The sequence below is a fragment of the Hordeum vulgare genome, chromosome 3H (genome assembly GCF_904849725.1).
Source record: "Hordeum vulgare subsp. vulgare chromosome 3H, MorexV3_pseudomolecules_assembly, whole genome shotgun sequence".
NCBI classification, from domain to species: domain Eukaryota; kingdom Viridiplantae; phylum Streptophyta; class Magnoliopsida; order Poales; family Poaceae; genus Hordeum; species Hordeum vulgare.
This window is the reverse complement of record NC_058520.1, coordinates 357,646,394-357,666,134: the sequence shown is the minus strand read 5'-3', so window position 1 is coordinate 357,666,134 and position 19,741 is coordinate 357,646,394.

Here is a 19,741-nt window from a genome sequence, read left to right as displayed (position 1 = left end):
GACGCGACCACCCCCCAGGCCACGCCATGGGGGCTTGTGGGCAGCCCACTGGCCCCCTCTTTTTCTATATGGAGGGTTTCGTCGAGGAAAAAATCAGGGAGGAGCTTTTTCGTGGTTTCGCCGCCGCCACGAGGCGAAACTTGAGCAGAATCAATCTAGAGCTCCGGCAGGACGATCCTACTGGGGAAACTTCCCTCCCGGAGGGGGAAATCGTCGCCATCGTCATCACCAACACTCCTCTCATCGTAGGGGACTCGTCACCATCAACATCTTCATCAGCACCATCTCATCTCCAAACCCTAGTTCATCTCTTGTAACCAATCTCCGTCTCGCGACTCCGATTGGTACTTGTAAGGTTGCTAGTAGTGTTGATTACTCTTTGTAGTTGATGCTAGTTGGATTACTTGGTGGAAGAGATTATGTTCAGATCCTTGATGCTTCTCATTACACCTCTGATCATGATTATGATTATGCTTTGTGAGTAGTTACTTTGGTTCCTAAGGACATGGGATAATTCATGCTAATAATAGTCATGTGAATTTGGTATTCGTTCGGTATTTTGATATGTTGTATATTTTTTTCCTCTAGTGGTTTTATGTGAACGTCGACTACATAACACTTCACCATTATTTGGGCCTAGATGAAGGCATTGGGAAGTAGTAAGTAGATGATGGGTTGCTAGAGTGACAGAAGCTTAAACCCTAGTTTATGCGTTGCTTCGTAAGGGGTTGATTTGGATCCACTAGTTTAATGCTATGGTTAGACTTTGTCTTAATTCTTATTTCGTATTTGCGGATGCTTGCGAGAGGGGTTAATCATAAGTGGGATGCTTGTCCAAGTAAGGGCAGTACCCAAGCGCCGGTCCACCCACATATCAAACTATCAAAGTAACGAACGCGAATCATATGAACATGATGAAACTAGCATGACAGATATTCCCGTGTGTCCTTGGGAGCTTTTTTCCTCCTATATGACTTTGTTCAGGCTTGTCCCTTGCTACAAAAGGGATTGGGCCACTTTGCTGCACCGTTGCTACTTTTGTTACTTGTTGCTTGCTACGAATCATCTCACCACACAATCACTTGTTACCGACAATTTCAGTGCTTGCAGATTTTTCCTTGACCACTTGTCAGATCCTTCTGCTCCTCGTTGGGTTCGACACTCTTACTTATTGAAAGGACTACGATAGATCCCCTATACTGTTGGGTCATCACTAAGACCTTGTTTCTTCCGATCTCCTCCTTGCTTGCGCACAATTTCCTCGAATTGTTTACTTCCGACAAGGCTCTTGAAGAAACCTTTCTCTATAATCGCTTTCAATAGATCATTTTCTTGCTCACTTGGCTAAGAGAATCGTTAGTGGAATCAATAGAGCTACTAGCAAAAACATTATTGGATTTACCCTTAGCATGGTTGTTACTAGATGAAGAAACCTTCTTGCCTTTGTTACTAGTGTCCCTATGTTTAACTTGTGGAACAAAGTTGGACAAGAGTAATCATTTGGCTAGATAAGAAGAACTCTTCTTTATAAGATCATCATTGATCGCTTTTAAGAACTCATGCTCTTGCTCCAAGTTGAGCTTCTCGAAGCGTAGTTTCTAATGGGTTCTTGCAAGCTCTCTATGATCTTCTAGAGTAGTCTCATGAGATAACTTAAGAGTTTTTAATTCTTGATTTAGTTGTTCAATTTCTTTATTATCATCATCATTTGATTTCTCTTGACTAGCATGATAATTAGCAAGTTCATTTTAAGTGCAATCACTAGTTTTATCAAGAAGCAAGTCATCTTCTCCTAATAAGTCATCCTCATCACTATTAAAATCAAGACACCCGGGATGTGATACCTTGAGGCCTTTAGCCATGAAGCAGTTTCTGACTCCCTCGTTTGATGAATCAAATAAGTCGTAAGAGTTGGTGGAAACAAGTGTAATGCCGGCAACACCTTCATCTTGACTATAGTCGAAGTGGGAGTGATAGCTTCTCTCGGAGTGGTGATCAGACTCGGAGCTAGACACCCATTCACCAACATGAGCTTGATGTCTTCTTCTTGAACTGCTCTTGGTGTATGTGTCCTTCTTCTCCGATTCCTTGCCTCTCCGTGAGTGTCTTCGTTCATAGTGATCTTCTATACTCCTTCTCTCTCCGCAAGGTGTCTCATCTCTTGAGCTTCGTCTTCGAGATGACTCTTCCCTTCTGTTATGGGGAGCTGAGCACTCATTTGAGTAGTGTCCGGGCTTCCCACAATTGTAGCAGTTTCGGTCACAACTGGACAAACACTTATCTTCATGTCTCGAGCTTGATCTTCTCTCTTTGCCTCTACTCTTATAGAACTTGTTGATTTTTCTGACCATGAGGCTTATCTCTTGATGAGTGACAAGATTGTTCTTTGAAGTAGCGGGAGAATCACATGAAGCATTATAAGCACCTCTTGACTATTTGTGAAGCTCATCTTTGTCCTTGAGTGACATCTCATGACAAACAACCCTACCCATGACTTCAGTTGGCTTGAGATATTTGTAATTTGGCATCATTTGGATCAATGTGCACACTGTGTCATACTTGCCATCGAGAGCTCTAAGTATCTTCTTGATGATGAATTTATTGGTCATCTCTTCGCTTCCTAAGCCGTCAATCTCATTGGTAATGAGAGCTAGCCTAGAGTACATTTCAGCGACACCTTCACCATCCTTCATCTTGAACTTGTCAGGCTGACTTTGAAGCACATCCAACTTAGATTCTCTGACAAAATCAGTACCTTCGTGCATATCAACAGAAGTATCCCAAATCTCTTTTGCATTCTCAAGATAACCGATTTTTTTGAATTCTTCAGGGCATAGGCAGTTGAAGATGATGTCGCAGGCTTGAGCATTAAGTTGCAACATCTTCAGTTCATTAGCTGTCGCATCACCATCTGGCTCATGCCCTTCTCCAAAGAAATTACCTTGCACACCAACACGAATAACAACCCAAACATGAGGATTGAAGCCAAGAATATGCATTTTCATTTTATGCTTCCAACTAGCAAAATTAGTGCCATCCAAATATGGACCTCTACAATGATGATTTACCTCACAATATGCCATACTCTGCTAGGTTGTTAAACCAATGAAATGGAGACCAACACTCTGATACCACTTGTAGGATCGAAAGTATGTCTAGAGGGGATGATTAGACTACTTAACAAGATAAATTTTTTGCCTTTTCCCAATTCTATTTGATAAAAAACTACGACAGTCATAGCAGGTCAAGTACACCCTACACGTGCAAGTCTAATAGTATAGCAGCGAAAAGTAAAACATGCAAGTGTAAAGTAGAGGAGTAAGGTAGGGAGATCAAACGCATGAGGTTGACATGGCGATTTTTGGAATGGTTCCCATAGGTGGTGCTATCGTATGTCCATGTTAGTGGATACTTCAACCCACGGAGGGTAACAGGTGTGAGAGTCCATGGAGGGCTCCACCCACGGAGGGTCCACAAAGAAGCGGCTTGTCTATTCCACCACGGCTTCCGTCCACGGAGGACTAACCTTACTCACGATAGATCTTCACGAAGTAGGCGATCTCCTTGCCCTTACAAACATCTTGGTTCAACTCCACAACATGAAGTAGGAGGCTCTCAAGCGACACCTAACCAATCTAGGAGGCACCACCCACCAAAAGGTAATAGATGTGGTAGATCAATGAACTCCTTGCTCTTGTGCTTCAAAAGTTAGTCTACTCAACACAAATCACTCTCTCACAGAATATGCATGTGTAGGAGAGGTTGATTTGGTGGAAAGCAGTTTGGGGAGGCTAGAGATCAAGTTTAGAATGAGTGGATTGGAATATCTTGGTCTCAACACATGAGTAGGTGGCTCTCCCTCAGAAAATGGACCTGGCAGTGAAGTGTGTGTTCTGAGTGCTTCTCCCCTGAATGAGAGGTGGGTGAAGGGGTATATATAGGCAGCAGCCAAAATCAAACTATTACACACAAAAGGGCAAACTCGGTGACACCGAAATTGAGAACTCGGTGGTACTGAATAGCACAAAGGCGTAAACTTTTGAAACTCGGTGAGAGCGATATATGAAACTCGGTAGCACTTCAAAGGTGACTAACGGTCAGATGGCCAATCTCGATGGCACCGATACTCAAACTCGAAAATTCCGATTTTGTGTATCTTGGCAACAGAATGTTGGTCACACTGAACTCGGTAGCACCGACTTGGTTTCGGTTGCACAGATTTGGTGGGAATGGCTAGGGTTTCTGTCTCAGGTCAAAGTCGGTGGGTCCGATATGGAAATGTTGGTGACACCAAATTTGTGAATGTGGATCTTGACAGAGTGGATATGTGGGAAAAATGACTCAGTGTTTTGGTGTCTAACTCTAAGCATTTGAGCAATGAGTTCATTTTACTACCTCATACCCTTTTAATAGTATTGGATTTCCTATGGACTCAAAAGTGATTTCTCACAAATATAAAATGATGAGTATTCTAGATTGAAGCTTGAGCCAATATTATTACTTTCTTGCATACGGAGGAATCTCAACATAAACCTCAAGCCATAGCATCTTTTGAACTTTTTGTAAAATATACTTGGAAAACGTATTAGTCCAATGATGCATATGTTGTGATCAATTATCAAAACCACCCTAGGGAGAAATTGTGCTTTCAATATCCCCCTTTTTTGGTAATTGATGACAACATATATATCAACGCTTCAACAACAGATATAATCAATGATTAACATCGACACTTTGAGAAGTATGTGAAAAGCAAGAGCTCCCCCTAAATTTGTGCGTTACTTCAAATTTGCGTTTGAATGAAAATGCACAATCAATTAGGATCATGGGTCACTCTTCCATGTCACATACATCTTGGTGGTGCATATCAAAAAAAGGAATGAATAGCAATACACATTGTCGTGGTTTTGTCATGGCAGATGTCCTCGTGAAAGGACTTAGTGTTGGAGCCATCGCACCTTGGTGGCGACTCAAAGGGGTTGAACGGGAGCGAGACAGAGATTTACCCAGGTTCGGCCCCTCGTGAGGAGGTAAAAGCCTACGTCCTGGTTTGTGTTGTATTGATGGAGTTTCGATTACAAGGAGGGCGTAACTCGCCTGACCTAGCACTCGATGATTTCTAACCTGCCCTCTTCTTCCTTGGGACTCGCCTTTATATACAGGTCGAGTCCTTAGGGTTTACAAGGGTCATTTACTTTACACAAATCGTGACTCTTGCGATCTCTAAGTCGCCATCTTTCCAAGGCTTGGAGACCTTCCCTACTATGGACTCCTTCCGAAAGTCTGAAACCGCCATACAACTTTCGGCCTTTACCAGGCCAAGGCCCGAACCACATTTAGATGAGTCGCCAGCTTTGGTGACCCGGCCCAACTAGGGTGGGTTTTCCAACAAATAATATCCCCAACATTAGGCCCCAGATTGACTTGAATTTCCTTCACGCCAATATCCTTACTCAGTTAGGGGCGATTCATCTTCACTCCTCTTATGCACCATGCACTTAAACCGCCATCTGTTGCGGAAAAACTTGAGTCGCCAAACCACTTCTTGTTGGCACCTCCTTATCCCTTGAATCCCGGAAAAGATAATGACGTAATCCCCAACGGATCCTTCGATATCGTTATCCCAAAAATTTCGGGGCACCATCATGGCGAATCTTTATCTTTTGGCAGTTCCCGCTCGTGTCGCCTCGATTCTAGCGCCCGATCTGATAAATAGGCGGGAGGAAGGGAGTGGGCGCATTTCACCTACCCGTCTTGTCGCCATTCTCTTCCTCGCCGTCACAGTGAAAACCTTATCGCTACCCGAGAGCTCCACCGCCACCCGAAGACTTCGTCGTCGTCCGAAAGCTTCGGCGCCGCCCGAAGACTTCGTCGTCGCTGAACACTTCGTTGAAGCCGAGCATTTCGTCGCCGTCGAACGCCTCGCCGCCATCGAGCACCTTGTTGCCGTCAAGCATCTCGTCGCCGCCCGATATCTTCGCGTCCGCCCGAGATCTTCGTCGCCGTCCGCGCAACGCTCGCGGCGAACCCCTCCTCGGACGTCTCCAGCCATATCCATCAGGTCAGCTTTCCGCCATTGAGAGCAGATCCAAGTTTTTTCAAGGTTCATACCTACTGTGTTCTTGGTACCTCCCAAACGGCTTCGTAATTCCTGATTAGTTGGCGGTGATGATAGCGAGCACAACAATTTTTTTCATACCTTTATTTGTTCGGCCTTGACTTGCATACTTAGAAAAGGTTTCACCAGATCAACAGTATTGCTCCCATCTTAGTCGCAGGCCGCTTTATCAGACCTTTTTCGCATTCATTTCTGTCTGTCCGGTAGATCCATAATCTATCGCTTGTCAAGTGAAATCTGTTTATAATCTCATGCTTCACCATCTTGTCAAAATACTACTGATGCTCTGAAACGCCCCTCCTTTAAGTAGTAAGAGTTTCATAAGTCGCCCTGGCAGCCTGACCCGGACCTTCGTTGGTGGGTCAAAAAACTCCCCCAGCCATCAGGCAAATTGTTTGGCGAGTCAAATGAACTTAGTTTCACCATTTTCAGTAGATGCTTGGCGTGTTGATTTACGCGTAATTTTATCCCTTTGTAGCATGGGCGCTGTTTTCAAAAGTGACTAGCTCCCAACCAAGGTCAATGATGCCATACTTAATGACTATGTGAAAACGGGGAATCTGGACCCTCAAGAGGTTATCGGTTAGCGCACCGAGTTAGGCGAAGAAGTCCCCAATCCGAAGGAAGGGGAGATAGTTGTTTTTTGTTGAACACCTTGAACGGGGCTTTAAGCCGCCCGGATCGAAATTCCTCAGAGACGCCATGACCTTTATGAATGTCTGCCTCCAGGATTTAGGGCCCAACTCGATAAGCAATCTATGCCAGTTCCAAGTGTTTTGTGAGGCTTACTTGTGGATGGAACCCTGAGTTCCTTTATTCTGGTACTTCTTCCAGTTGAATCGCCAAACAGAATTTCACAATGGCCCTAGTCTGGAGCTTGGAGGTGTCAATGTTCAGTGCCGTAGGGATAGTCCATTCCCATCACTCGCCATGCCAAGCCATCCCAAAGGCTGGGGCGAGTCTTGGTTTTACTGCCAGGAGACTTCGCCTGAGGGCGAGAACAAGCTTCTCGGTTATAGGGCAGATCGCCTTCCAACCAATTTTAAACTCCCAGACAAGCTCACCGAAGAAGAGGAGTCAGACTTTATCCCAGTATTGTCCGAGTTAAGATCTCTGACAAACAACGGCCTTACTGGGATTGACTTGATCCGCTGCTGGGTCGAATGGCGCATCCTCCTTTTAAGTCGCCGGGACGGATTAATGTGTGATTTTGACGGTACCCTGGATCACCCTCAGTGCTACTTCCACACGGCTCTGACAGAGAGTAATATCGTAACCATCATTAAGAAGTTGACCGGCAAACCGGCGGCAAAATGCGGCGAAATAGGTCTTAAGCCGTTCTGCAAGATCAACCCGGCACCAAAGGTAAATAAATTAACCCGCCTCTTGTTTTTATTCCTTTCGTCTTACTTGAACTATGACCTCTTATAAAATATGCCATTTCAGAAAGGTGATAAATTCTGGTCCAAGAGGCCAAAGAAGTCGGCCATGAAGCAAGCTAGGCCGCCTCCAAAGAAGAAGTCCAAGGGCAAGGGCAAAGCCGCTGTTACTGAGCCATCTGAAGCTGATGAATCCCAAGTCGGCGATGTACTTTCAGAGGTAAAAAAAATCCATCTTCTTTAACTCGCCATCCATTTACTGATAGTTTTGTGTTTATACCTATATCTTTTGTGTAGAATGAGGACAATGAAAGCCAGGAAGACTCCGTAGAGGTAATTTCTGTTTCCTCCGATTCATCTTCTTCTCCACCTAAGCCGGCCAGGAAAATTTGTGGGAAAGTTCCCTTCTCACACCCAAATGCTTGTTTAGATCCAAATTTCCTTCTGAAGAAAGTACAACATGCCTCAAATCGGAAAACTCGAAGTCATTCTGGAGACCTGGTGTCCGGGTTACCAACGAGAAACAAGAAAAGGCAAAATGAGGTATCTATTAATAACACTTCTTCAGGTCCTTTTGGATCACGTTTGTAACTCGCTCATATCTTCGAAGTATAATTTTTGCAGAGTTCTCCTCCCACATCTGGCGACTTAGTGATGTCGGCACTTCCACCAATGATCCGTGTCCCCGGGTAAGCCTTTGACAATATTTACCTTTTTCTGATGGTGGTAACATCAACTCCTTTAAACGCACCCCCTTCTCTTTTTAGGGCACAGGCGAAGAAAAGGAAAACCGGCGGGTCAACTCCCCTTACAGCTTTGGAGCCTATTGAAAAATCAGCGCTGATCCAGGATAACCCAGACCAAGACAAGCTTGAAGATCAGGTGGATCTCCCCAGCTCGCCGAAGGAAACCATGGAAACGCCTAACCCGCCAAGTCCATTGAAAACAATAGAAGACCCAGACGCTGTAGTTATCACTGGTACTCACTTCTCTAAGATGGCCACAACGGTTTTATCGAAGCATGTATCATCATCAGCTCAACCTGTTTTTGAGCATGAACTTTCCAAGGCTAAGCTATCCCAATATGAGAATCTCGAATTCAAAGAACTTTTCTCTGGCTTTGCAAGTCGCCTAGAGGCGAGTTATGAGATGGAGAAAAGCCTGCTTCGATTGCTGAAGAACAAACATGAGGTACGTCTTATTGCACATTGTATTGTCCTCATTAACCCCCAAGGGCCGGGCCATCAGTAAAAAGATGAGCCGGGTCTTGATAATTTAAGAAAAAACTTTCGACCTGTAACCCCCAAGGGCCGAGTCATCTGTAAAAAGATGGGCCGGGTCTTGATAATTGAAGAAAAAGCTTTCGACCTGTAACCCCCAAGGGCCGGGTCATCTGTAAAAAGATGAGCCGAGTCTTGATAATTGAAGAAAAAACTTTCGACCTGTAACCCCCAAGGGCCGGGTCATCTGTAAAAAGATGAGTCGGGTCTTGATACTGTATAATTTTGTCTAAAAAATTATACATTAGCCCCCAAGTGTCAGGGATGTTGCTTGCAATAATTCTGAGACTTGCCCCTTGACTATATATTTCGATAGGAATCACTTATCCAAACTGAATCAGCATTTGGCGATTTGAAGAAAAGTTTAACTGATCAGCAGGATGCCCGGGCAAAATCAGAAGAGAAGTATCAACTGATCTTACCTGAGATGGAGAAGCTAAAAGCCGATTTAAAAAGGGCTCAAGCTGATCAAGATGCCTTAATAAAGCGAGCAGAGAAAGCTGAAGCCAAGTTGGACATTGTGCAACAAGAGATGTCCGGCTTAAAGCGACATATCTCCAACATGGCGCAAGCTTTCTTTGGCAAAAACCAACCCTTGACCTTTGTAAACAAATAGCTTTGTATAAATCGCTGACTATCATTACCTCTTATACAGGTCCGAGAGCCACCAACCTTCAGGATGATTGCGTCCTGATGCTGAAGGCGATTTATACGTTGACGGAGCAACTGTATACCGGAAGTGTGCTGACCGTGAAAGCAGTGATGGGCGCCAAGGAACCTATAACATCAATAAAGAAGATGCTTGGCTGCTTATCTACTCTTCCTCCTCAAATTGGCGAGCTAACTCGGTCAGCCGCCCGAAAAGGAGCACTGACTACACTGAGTTGGTGTTTGTCGTATGCTCCAGAAATTAACCCAGAAGAAGTAGCGGCGGGCTTTTCCCAGCTCAAGGATGACGGGTCAGAATTTGCTGAAGAAGACTACCAGCGTGTTGTCAAAGAATCCCGTTTGGTGGCGACTCAACTTGCTGCAAGCTTGGATTTATCAAAATACCAAGCCGCCTATGAGAACAAGAACAAGAAAGTTAAACCGCCAACCTTTGTGACGACCAGCTTAACTCCGCGTCGACCCAAGAATCCTTTTGACTTGGAAGCGGATCTCTCATCAGTGCTGAACGATGAAGATGAGTTCGCCGCGTTATCCAAATGTAACCGGGTACTGGGCGACTTGTAATTTGAAGTCGGCCAAAGCTCGCAGCAGGCTGATCCAAGGACATCAGCAGAATAAAACTTCATAGATTTGGCCATGAGAGCCATGTAATAAGTCTTTTTAGGAATCAACCTGCTTCTGTGATATCTCGAAAAATCCTTATGTTGCCCTTAAGGCGTTTTGAAATGCTTGATCTGCCGTTTGAGGCGTTTTTATGATGCTTGACCCGCCATTGAGGCGTTTTCATGATGCTTGACCCGCCATGGCTAGAGCGATCTTGACCATCAACCTGTTTTAAGCTTGAAAACATATATCAAACCATCTCACTGAGTAATGGGTGATAATAAATAGCAATCGGCCCAAGATATTTTGAGGCGAGTCAGAAAAAAGTCTAAAAAACCTTGTGGCAGTGCCAGGAAGGTAAAAAATAGAAATTTCATCGGCTCATCAGGTCGCGGCGGGATAGGGCGAGTTAAATAAACTCAAGCGCCACCCAAGGGAGACTTTTGTATCAAAAGCTCAAGTATTTAGACCGGCTGATCAGGCACGAGTCAAGCTTCAGTGAAGCGGGTTCAATGAACCAATGGTTTCTCTATTTTCCATGTGAGGCCCTTGCCGGTACCAAACATGTTTTAACCAAGGCGAGTTCAGGGTCCATGAACGGAATAACTCGCCAAGAGTTCACGGGTCCATATGGCGATTCGGCCAACACACAGTCCAGTATAACCATTTGTAATGTGGTAATTTTTCGCAGGCCAAATGGGTAGTAAGGCTGATCTCAGTGAGAGGAAGCCCCCCAAGTGACCTATGATTAAGGGAAAGAACCGTCATAGGATTGTAGAAGCGTATACGCTATTACCACAAAACGACTTGGGAACACATTGTCCTCAAGTAAGCCGGTCCAATCCACAGAATCACGTAAGGCGCCTATGTTTGAATCGCGCGCTTGTAGCGACTTTGATTCTCTTTGGATTATCAATACCCAGTTTTGTAATAAGCGCATCGTGGCGACTTAAGCTCTTTGGTATGGATAGCATCCATGTTTGGGCGACTTGTTGATGAAAGAATAAAGATCCATACCTTTCAATAAGATGAATTAGCAGGAAAGCCCCCAAGTCGGGAGGCGTTTAATTTTATTGCTTTATAAGAAATGAAAAACTTACAAAACGTAGAGCTAATAGCTCAAGTGCAATAAGGCCGCAAGTGGGCAATGTTCGAGGGGCGAGTTGACTCAGCCTCCGTGGTTGGCCGATCAGGCCGTAGATCCACCAGATAGTAAGACCCGTTGCGAAGGTTTTTGCTGACGACGAACGGTCCTTCCCATGGTGGTGATAACTTATGCATGCCAGTACGATCTTGTATCAGCCGAAGCACTAAGTCGCCTTCCTGAAAGTTTCGGCTCTTGACCCGGCGGCTGTGATAACGCTGTAAGTCTTGCTGATAAATGGCCGATCGGGCTGCAGCCAAATCGCGCGCTTCCTCTAAGGCGTCCAAAGAGTCTTGACGCGCCAGTTCGTTGTCCTGTTCCACATAAGCGGCGACTCTAGGCGAGTCATGCCTTATGTCAGTGGGAAGAATGGCTTCTGCTCCATAGACCAGAAAGAAAGGGGCAAAACCCGTAGACCGGTTCGGGGTGGTCCGGATGCTCCATAGTACCGAAGGCAACTCCTCAACCCAACACCCTGGGGTTCGGTCCAAGGGAACCATGAGTCGGGGTTTGATTCCCCGCAAAACTTCCTGGTTCGCCCGCTCCGCCTGTCCATTAGATTGTGGGTGAGCAACCGCAGAAACATCAAGCCGGATGTGCTCACGACGGAAAAACTCCTGCATCGCCCCTTGAGATAGATTAGTACCATTATCAGTAATGATATTGTGCGGATATCCGAACCGGAAGATCAATTTTTTCAAGAATTTGACCGCTGTCTCCGCATCGCAAGTTCCAACAGGCTCTGCCTCAACCCACTTGGTGAACTTATCAACCGCCACCAGCAAATGGGTTTTCTTGTTGGATGACATCTTAAAGGGGCCAACCATGTCTAACCCCCAGACCGCAAAAGGCCAAATGATGGGTGTCATCCTTAGTTCTTGAGCCGACACATGGGCCTGTCGCCCATAACGCTGGCATCCATCACATCGATGAACTATTTCCTCTACATCTGCATGGGCCGTCAACCAAAAGAAACCATGACGGAATGCCTTTGAAACCAAGGAGCGTGACCCAGCGTGATGCCCACAATCTCCGGAATGAATGTCATTTAGAATTATGCACCCTTCTTCGGAGGAGACACATCTTTGAAAAACCCCGGAAGTGCTTCGCTTATATAGTTCGCCATTGATGATCACCATGGATTTGCTTCGCCGAATGATTTTGCGAGCCAACACTTCATCCGTAGGTAACTCGCCTCGGGCGAGATAGGCCAGATACGGAAGAACCCAATCCGGCGTAATGTGGAAAGCCGCCATGAACTGGGACTCAGGATTTGGTATTGCCAACTCCTCCTCTGAAGGCAAACTTACGGAAGGATTATGCAAAGTATCGAGAAAAACATTGGGGGGAACCGGTTTTCGCTGGGAACCAAGACGTGAAAGGGCATCAGCTGCCTCGTTAAGGCGCCGGTCAATGTGATCAACCTGATAGCCATGGAAATGACCCGCCACATCGGACACAGCCCTCCTGTAAGCCGCCATCACGGGGTCCCGAGAATCCCAAGTGCCTGAAACTTGCTGAGCCACCAGATCAGAGTCGCCAAAACATCTGACCCGCGTAAGGTTCATCTCTTTGGCGAGTCGCAAGCCATGAAGTAAAGCTTCGTATTCCGCAGCATTGTTGGTACATGGAAACATGAGTCGGAGGACGTAACAGAATTTGTCTCCTTGAGGAGATACCAGCACCACGCCAGCCCCCGAGCCTTCCAACTGTCTAGATCCGTCAAAATAAATAGTCCAGTATGTAAGGTCAGGCCTGTCTTCCGGGACCTGTAACTCGGTCCAATCATTGACGAAATCAACCAAGGCCTGAGATTTGATAGCCGTGCGAGGGGTGTACCACACGTGGTGCGGCCCAAGTTCAATCGCCCACATGGCAATCCGCCCCGTCGCCTCCCGATTCTGGTTGATGTCCCCGAGGGGAGTGGAACTAACCACCGTGATGGGATGCTCTTGAAAATAATGTTTAAGCTTCCGGCTTGCCATAAACACCCCATACACTAATTTCTGCCAGTGTGGGTATCGTTGCTTGGAAAGAGTTAGCACCTCGCTGATAAAATACATCGGGCGCTGCACAGGGTATTCCTTTCCTTCCTCCTTCCTTTCGACGACCACCGCCACACTCACTGCTTTGGAGTTTGCCGCAATATATAAAAGCATGGGCTCTTTCTCGGTCGGGGCGGCCAAGACCGGCGGGTTGACCAGTTGCCGTTTTAAGGCTTTGAAAGCTTCATCGGCTTCATCTGTCCAAACAAAATGGTCAGATTTCTTTAGCAATTGATAAAGGGGAATAGCTTTTTCTCCCAGGCGGCTTATGAAGCGACTTAAGGCCGCAATACGACCCGCCATCCGTTGGACTTGATTAACATTTGCTGGCTTCCCAAGGGAGGTAACCACTTCGATCTTGTCCGCGTTAGCTTCGATGCCGCGCTCAGACACCAGGAAGCCCAACAACTTCCCTGCGGGAATGCCAAAGACACACTTGGTGGGATTCAGCTTCATCTGATATACCCGCAGATTATCAAAGGTTTCCTTGAGATCTTCCAATAGCGTTTCCCTCCTGTGGGTTTCAATCACAATGTCATCGACATAGGCATGGACGTTGCGTCCGATTTGGCCACGGAGGAAATTTTGGATGCAGCTTTGATAAGTCGCCCCTGCACTCTTGAGTCTGAATGGCATGGACACATAGCAAAAAGCCCCAAAGGGAGTTATAAAAGCTGTTTTCTCTTGATCTTCCACGGCCATCTTGATTTGGTGATATCCAGAATAAGTGTCCAGGAAGCACAAACGTTCGCATCCTGCCACTGAATCAATAATTTGGTCGATGCGGGGAAGATCGAAAGGATCCTTTGGACAAGCTCTGTTAAGGTCCGTGTAATCAATGCACATACGGAAGGTACCATTCTTCTTGAGCACCAAGACCGGGTTAGCCAACCATTTGGGGTGGAAGACCTCTATGTTGAATCCGGCGGCCAAGATACGGGCAACCTCCTCCCCGATTGCCTCGCGTCGTTCCTCATTGAACCTACGAAGATATTGCTGGATAGGTTTTGCCTTTGGGTCAACATTAAGATGGTGCTCAGCGAATTCTCTCGGCACACCAGGCATGTCAGAAGGTTTCCATGCGAAGATGTCCCGATTCTCACGGATGAATTCGATGAGCGTGCTTTCCTATTTGGGATCCAGACCCGTCCGAATAGTGAATTGCTTGGTTGAGTCGCCAGGGACGAAATCCACCGTTTTAGTGTCATCTGTTGGTTTCAACTTGAGTGGCGACTCAGCATCTGTCGTTGGCTTTTTTAGGGGTGACATATCAGCCGGATCAACATTGGCCTGGTGGTATTTGAGCTCCTCCGCAGCACAGGCGACTTCTGCGTAAGCCGCATCCCCTTCTTCACATTCTCTTGCAATCCTCCTATCACCATCTACCGTGATGGGTCCTTTAGGGCCAGGCATCTTGAGTTTAAGGTAAACATAGCATGGGCGAGCCATGAACCGGGCGTAAGCCGACCGCCCAAACAGCGCATGATAGGGGCTTTTTAACTTGACCACCTCAAACATCAGCGACTCACTCCTGTAATTAGATGCTGTTCCAAACACAACTGTGAGCCTGACTCGGCCTATGGGGTACGCTGATTTGCCTGGGACGATCCCGTGGAATACCGTGGTTGAGGGCATCAAATCTTTCTCCAACAGGTTCATCCTTTGGAAAGTGTCGAAGTACAAAATGTTGATGCTGCTGCCACCATCCATCAGTACCTTTGACAAGGTATATCCCCCAACTTGGGGAGCCACGACCAACGCTAAGTCGCCGGGGTTGTCAACTCTTGGCGGGTGATCCTCCCTACTCCATGATATAGTCTGCTCGGACCAGTGGACGTATCTAGGGAGTGCCGGCTCAGATACACTGTACGCTCAGTGACTCACCTTTTTATCACGCCTGCATGCATTGGTGGTGAAAACGTGGTACTGCCCATTGCTTAACTGCTTGGGATTGTTGCGGAAGCCGCCATTATCATCCTGCCCCTGTGAAGCCCCCTGTGGGGGTGGTTGCTGAAAAACTCCAGGCGGGTTATACCGTCACTGGTGATGCAGCGGATACGGGCCACTGCTTGGCTGCGATCCACCCTGAGCCCCAGGTTCGGGGAAACCGCCGAAAGGGTTTTGGCATTGATTAGGTGCGCCGAACTGTTCCTGCCGTTGGTCCGGGTCACCGATTTGCACTTTTTTGATCGCCTCCGCCCGAAACACCCACATCACGTAACAGTCCTCCCAGGAATGAGTCACCAGTCCGTCTGCCCTGGCGTGGTGCGGGCAGGGGCCCTTGAGTAACTCATTATAGTTGCGCGGCCTTTTTCCATTGTAACCCCTAGCTTTCTTCTAGCGCTGGTTGCTGTTATTGGTGTTGGTGTTGGCGACTAAGTCCGAAGATTCTTCCTGCTGCCTTCTCTTGCTATTCGCTCCCTGATTATGGCGGGCGCGTCCCTGGAACCGGGTATGATTTTTGGATGACTCGCCCTTCCTTGGCGAGTTAGTTTGACCACCATCCTCGTCGGGATCTTTGGTGTCGTCCGCCTCAGCGTACCTAGTGAGGCTGTCCATTAGCTCCCCCATGTCTTGGACCTTTCGCTTGAGTCGCCCCAACTTCTGCACCAAAGGCTCGTAGTGGCAATTCTGCTCGAGAATCAGCACAACCTGAGCCGCCGTAATACCGTCTGACGAGTGAATGATTTTCGCGACCCGCCACGACCAGTGGTGGGCCGACTCATCTGGGCGTTGAATGCAATGCTGTAGATCGACTATTGTCATCGGACGCTTGCAGGTTCCTCGGATGTTTTTGACGAAATGCTCTTTCAATTCAGCCCAAGTCTGGATGGAGTTGGGGGCAAGTTCTTTAACCAAGTACGCGCCATCCCTTCGAGCATCATTGTGAAGTATCTGGCGCAAACTGCTTCGCTTACATCGAGCATGTCCATGGCGATTTCATAACTCTCGACCCACGACGCCGGCTCAAGGTCCGGAGTGTAGTTCGGCACCTTTCTTGGCCCTTTAAAATCCTTGGGCATTCGCTCATTGTGAAGGGCGGGGGCCAAGCACGGCACCCCCACTTGTCTGCCGCTCCGAACAAGAGGTGCTGGGGCGACTTGGGTGTCCGGGTGATCCCGACCTGGCGGGTCTCGATGATCAGGCGAGTTACCCTGGGGGAAGGGCCGCGGTCCGCTGGTTATAGCGGGCTGGTCCTCTGGCCGACTCCTGGTGCGGCTTGCCCGGGGAGTGGAATGCAGCCTATCAAGGCTGTGTGAGAACTGGGCATTTTGAACCACCGCCGTCTTCAACATCTCAATGGCGTTCCTCGCCTTTATCTCGGCAGGAGTGTTGCCGTGAATCGGAAGGGATTCCAAATGGCGAGTTGCGGCAAGGACGTTATCCACCGGGTTGGAAAAGTGACCTTGAGGTGTCTGGAATCGGGGAACGCGATCCACAGCTGGCTGAATGGGCGGGTTCGGTGGCTGGCCTGGCCCTCCCCCCGAGGCGGCTCCCGCCCTGGGAGTTTGCGGAGTGTCGAACAGGCGGGTCAGGTTGAGATCAGGGGGCAGGCGACCCTGGTACCTCCGCTGATGGACGGCGTCAGATGCGCGCTGGTGTCTTTTGAGCCGCCAGTTGTCGGTATTCAAGCGAGCTATCTCAGCGGTAATTTGAGCTTGCCGGGTCTCGATCCTGGCGGACTCCACCTCGTCATCCCGCTGAGCCTTTGCCACCCCTTCTCTTAGCTTCGTCAATTCCGTGTTTACCGCCTCTTGGTTTTCCGATGTGATGGGGGTCGCCATGAGCCTTGTTATTTCCGCTGCTAACTCCACCAAAATCACGGCCGGGCTTCTAGACGTCTCGCCAGTTGCATCTCCGCCTGCCGGGTTTGGCGAGGGTTGAGTCGCCCCTGCCATGTAAACGGCGATCTGACGGCGAGTCCGGTCAAGAACTTCGGGGTCCATGTCCAGTGACAAGCACCCAAGGAAGCCCCAGTGTAGAGACTGGATTGAATCTGAATCGCCCATGGACGATTCGTCATCAGTTTTGACCAGCATGGTTTCCTGGGTCGCTGAGTGTTCTGGTTCCTCGGACCCCTGCGTGAATCCAACAAAGACCGGGCAGGTTAGGTTTGGCGTCACGACCGGGCGGACGTACCTGGCCGGCGCGACGATGTCGGTGGAGGTGTCCGGCTCAGGCACGGGCGATCCAATCATACTGGTGAAGACGCTGATCCTGCCAAAGGGGACCCTGTAACCAGATTCGAGCGAATCCGCCTCGGGCCCCCATAGCAAGTTGTTGATGTAGTACTTCCCGCAACGGCTTCGGGTCATGAGCCCTGTCGCATAGCTCCCAAACCCTGGTAGGGCTCCCTTTGAGAACTCAATTCCACCGTGCGCAGGCCCCACGGTGGGCGCCAACTATCATGGTTTTGTCACGGCAGATGTCCTCGTGAAAGGACTTAGTGTTGGAGCCATCGCACCTTGGTGGCGACTCAAAGGGGTTGAACGGGAGCGAGACAGAGATTTACCCAGGTTCGGCCCCTCGTGAGGAGGTAAAAGCCTACGTCCTGGTTTGTGTTGTATTGATGGAGTTTCGATTACAAGGAGGGCGTAACTCGCCTGACCTAGCACTCGATGATTTCTAACCTGCCCTCTTCTTCCCTGGGACTCGCCTTTATATACAGGTCGAGTCCTTAGGGTTTACAAGGGTCATTTACTTTACACAAATCGTGACTCTTGCGATCTCTAAGTCGCCATCTTTCCAAGGCTTGGAGACCTTCCCTACTATGGACTCCTTCCGATAGTCTGAAACCGCCATACAACTTTCGGCCTTACCAGGCCAAGGCCCGAACCACATTTAGATGAGTCGCCAGCTTTGGTGACCCGGCCCAACTAGGGCGGGTTATCCAATAGATAATATCCCCAACACACATGGCACCAACAAGATAAGTGAGTGATCATCACAAAGATAGCTCAGACATAATAGTGTAGCAACACATAAGGTAAAGCATATGATCAATCACACAGATAGGATAAAATCATCGAAAAAGACCAAAGTTTTTAAAACAAAGCGATAGCAATTAAGGTCAAAAGCTCTCTCTCTCACCAAGTCTATGATCTATACATTTCCCCCCTTTGGCAACAAGTTACCATAAAGTTCAAAAGCATATAACTACTTGGCTCTGTGGACAGCTGATGACGGAGTCGACAGAAGAGCGTTCACGAAGGCTTTTGCTCAGCTTGAGTTCTTTACTGTCGACTCCGTCATCACCTGACAAGTATATAACTACTGGGCTCTCTGACTTAGTTTCCATGACTCTCTCAAGGCTTTTCTGACTTTGCAGTATCTCCTGAATGTTCTTATCCATGCCTTGAACAATGCTAACTAGAAATGCCATTTGCTCAGCTTGAGTTCTGAGTTGTGGAACTGGTGGTGGCCTATTTCTAGCAGCCTCGGTTTCTGCTGCCTCTGCTGCCATTCTTGTCGCAGCCGAGTTGGGATCATTTTCATCCATTACAATTTTATTGTCTTCAAACTCTGGCTGAAGAGGTAGATGGGGACGATCAAGTAGATATGCATACACAAAAGTGTGGTAGCAGTGGCATGCGTCAGAATACTGAGTTAGAGAGTTTTAAAGTCTGTACACGCACGGGAGTGAAGCCCCTGCATGCACGGGAGTGAAGCCTCTATAGACACGGGAGTGTGGCCCCTACGGGATTGAAGCCTCTACACGCATGTATGTGAAGCCCCTATAGCCACGAGATTGAAGCATGTACACGCACGGGAGTGAGGCCCCTACAGGCACAGGTGTCCAGCTCCTATAGCCGCGGTATTGAAGCCTTTACAGGCACGTGAGTGAATCCCTTAGAATCACGGCAAGGAAGCCTCTATAGACATGGGAGTGAGGCCCCTACAGGCACGGATGTGCAGCCCCTATAGCCATGGTATTTAGGCCTCTACATGCACGGGAGTGAAGCCCCTACATGCACGGGAGTGAAGCCCCTATTTGCACGGGAGTGAAGCCCTGTAGCCACGGGAGTGAGGCCCCAACAGGCATGGGTGTGCACACCCTATAGCCACGGGGTTGAAGCCTCTACATGCATGGGAGTGAAGCCCCTACAGGAATGAGAGTGAGGCCCCTACTGGCGCTGGATTTAAGCCTCTAGATGCACGTGATTGAAGCCCCTACAGGCACGGGAGGGAAGCCTCTACAACCATGCACTTGGGGTTCTCGAGGCACTCATATCAACACCCGCTGCATACACAAAAGTGTGGTAGCACTGACATGCGTCCGAATACCCAGTTAGTGAGTTTTAAAGTTTATATAGCCACGGGAGCGCAACCTCTATAGCCACGTGAGGGAAGCCACTAACAGGCATGGAAGTGAAGTCACAACAGCCATGAGGGTGAATCCCCTACATGCACTGGAGTGAGGCCCTACAGGCACGGGAGGGAATCCTCTACAACCATGGGAGTGAAGCCTCTAGAGGCATGGGTATGAAGCCTCTAAATCCACG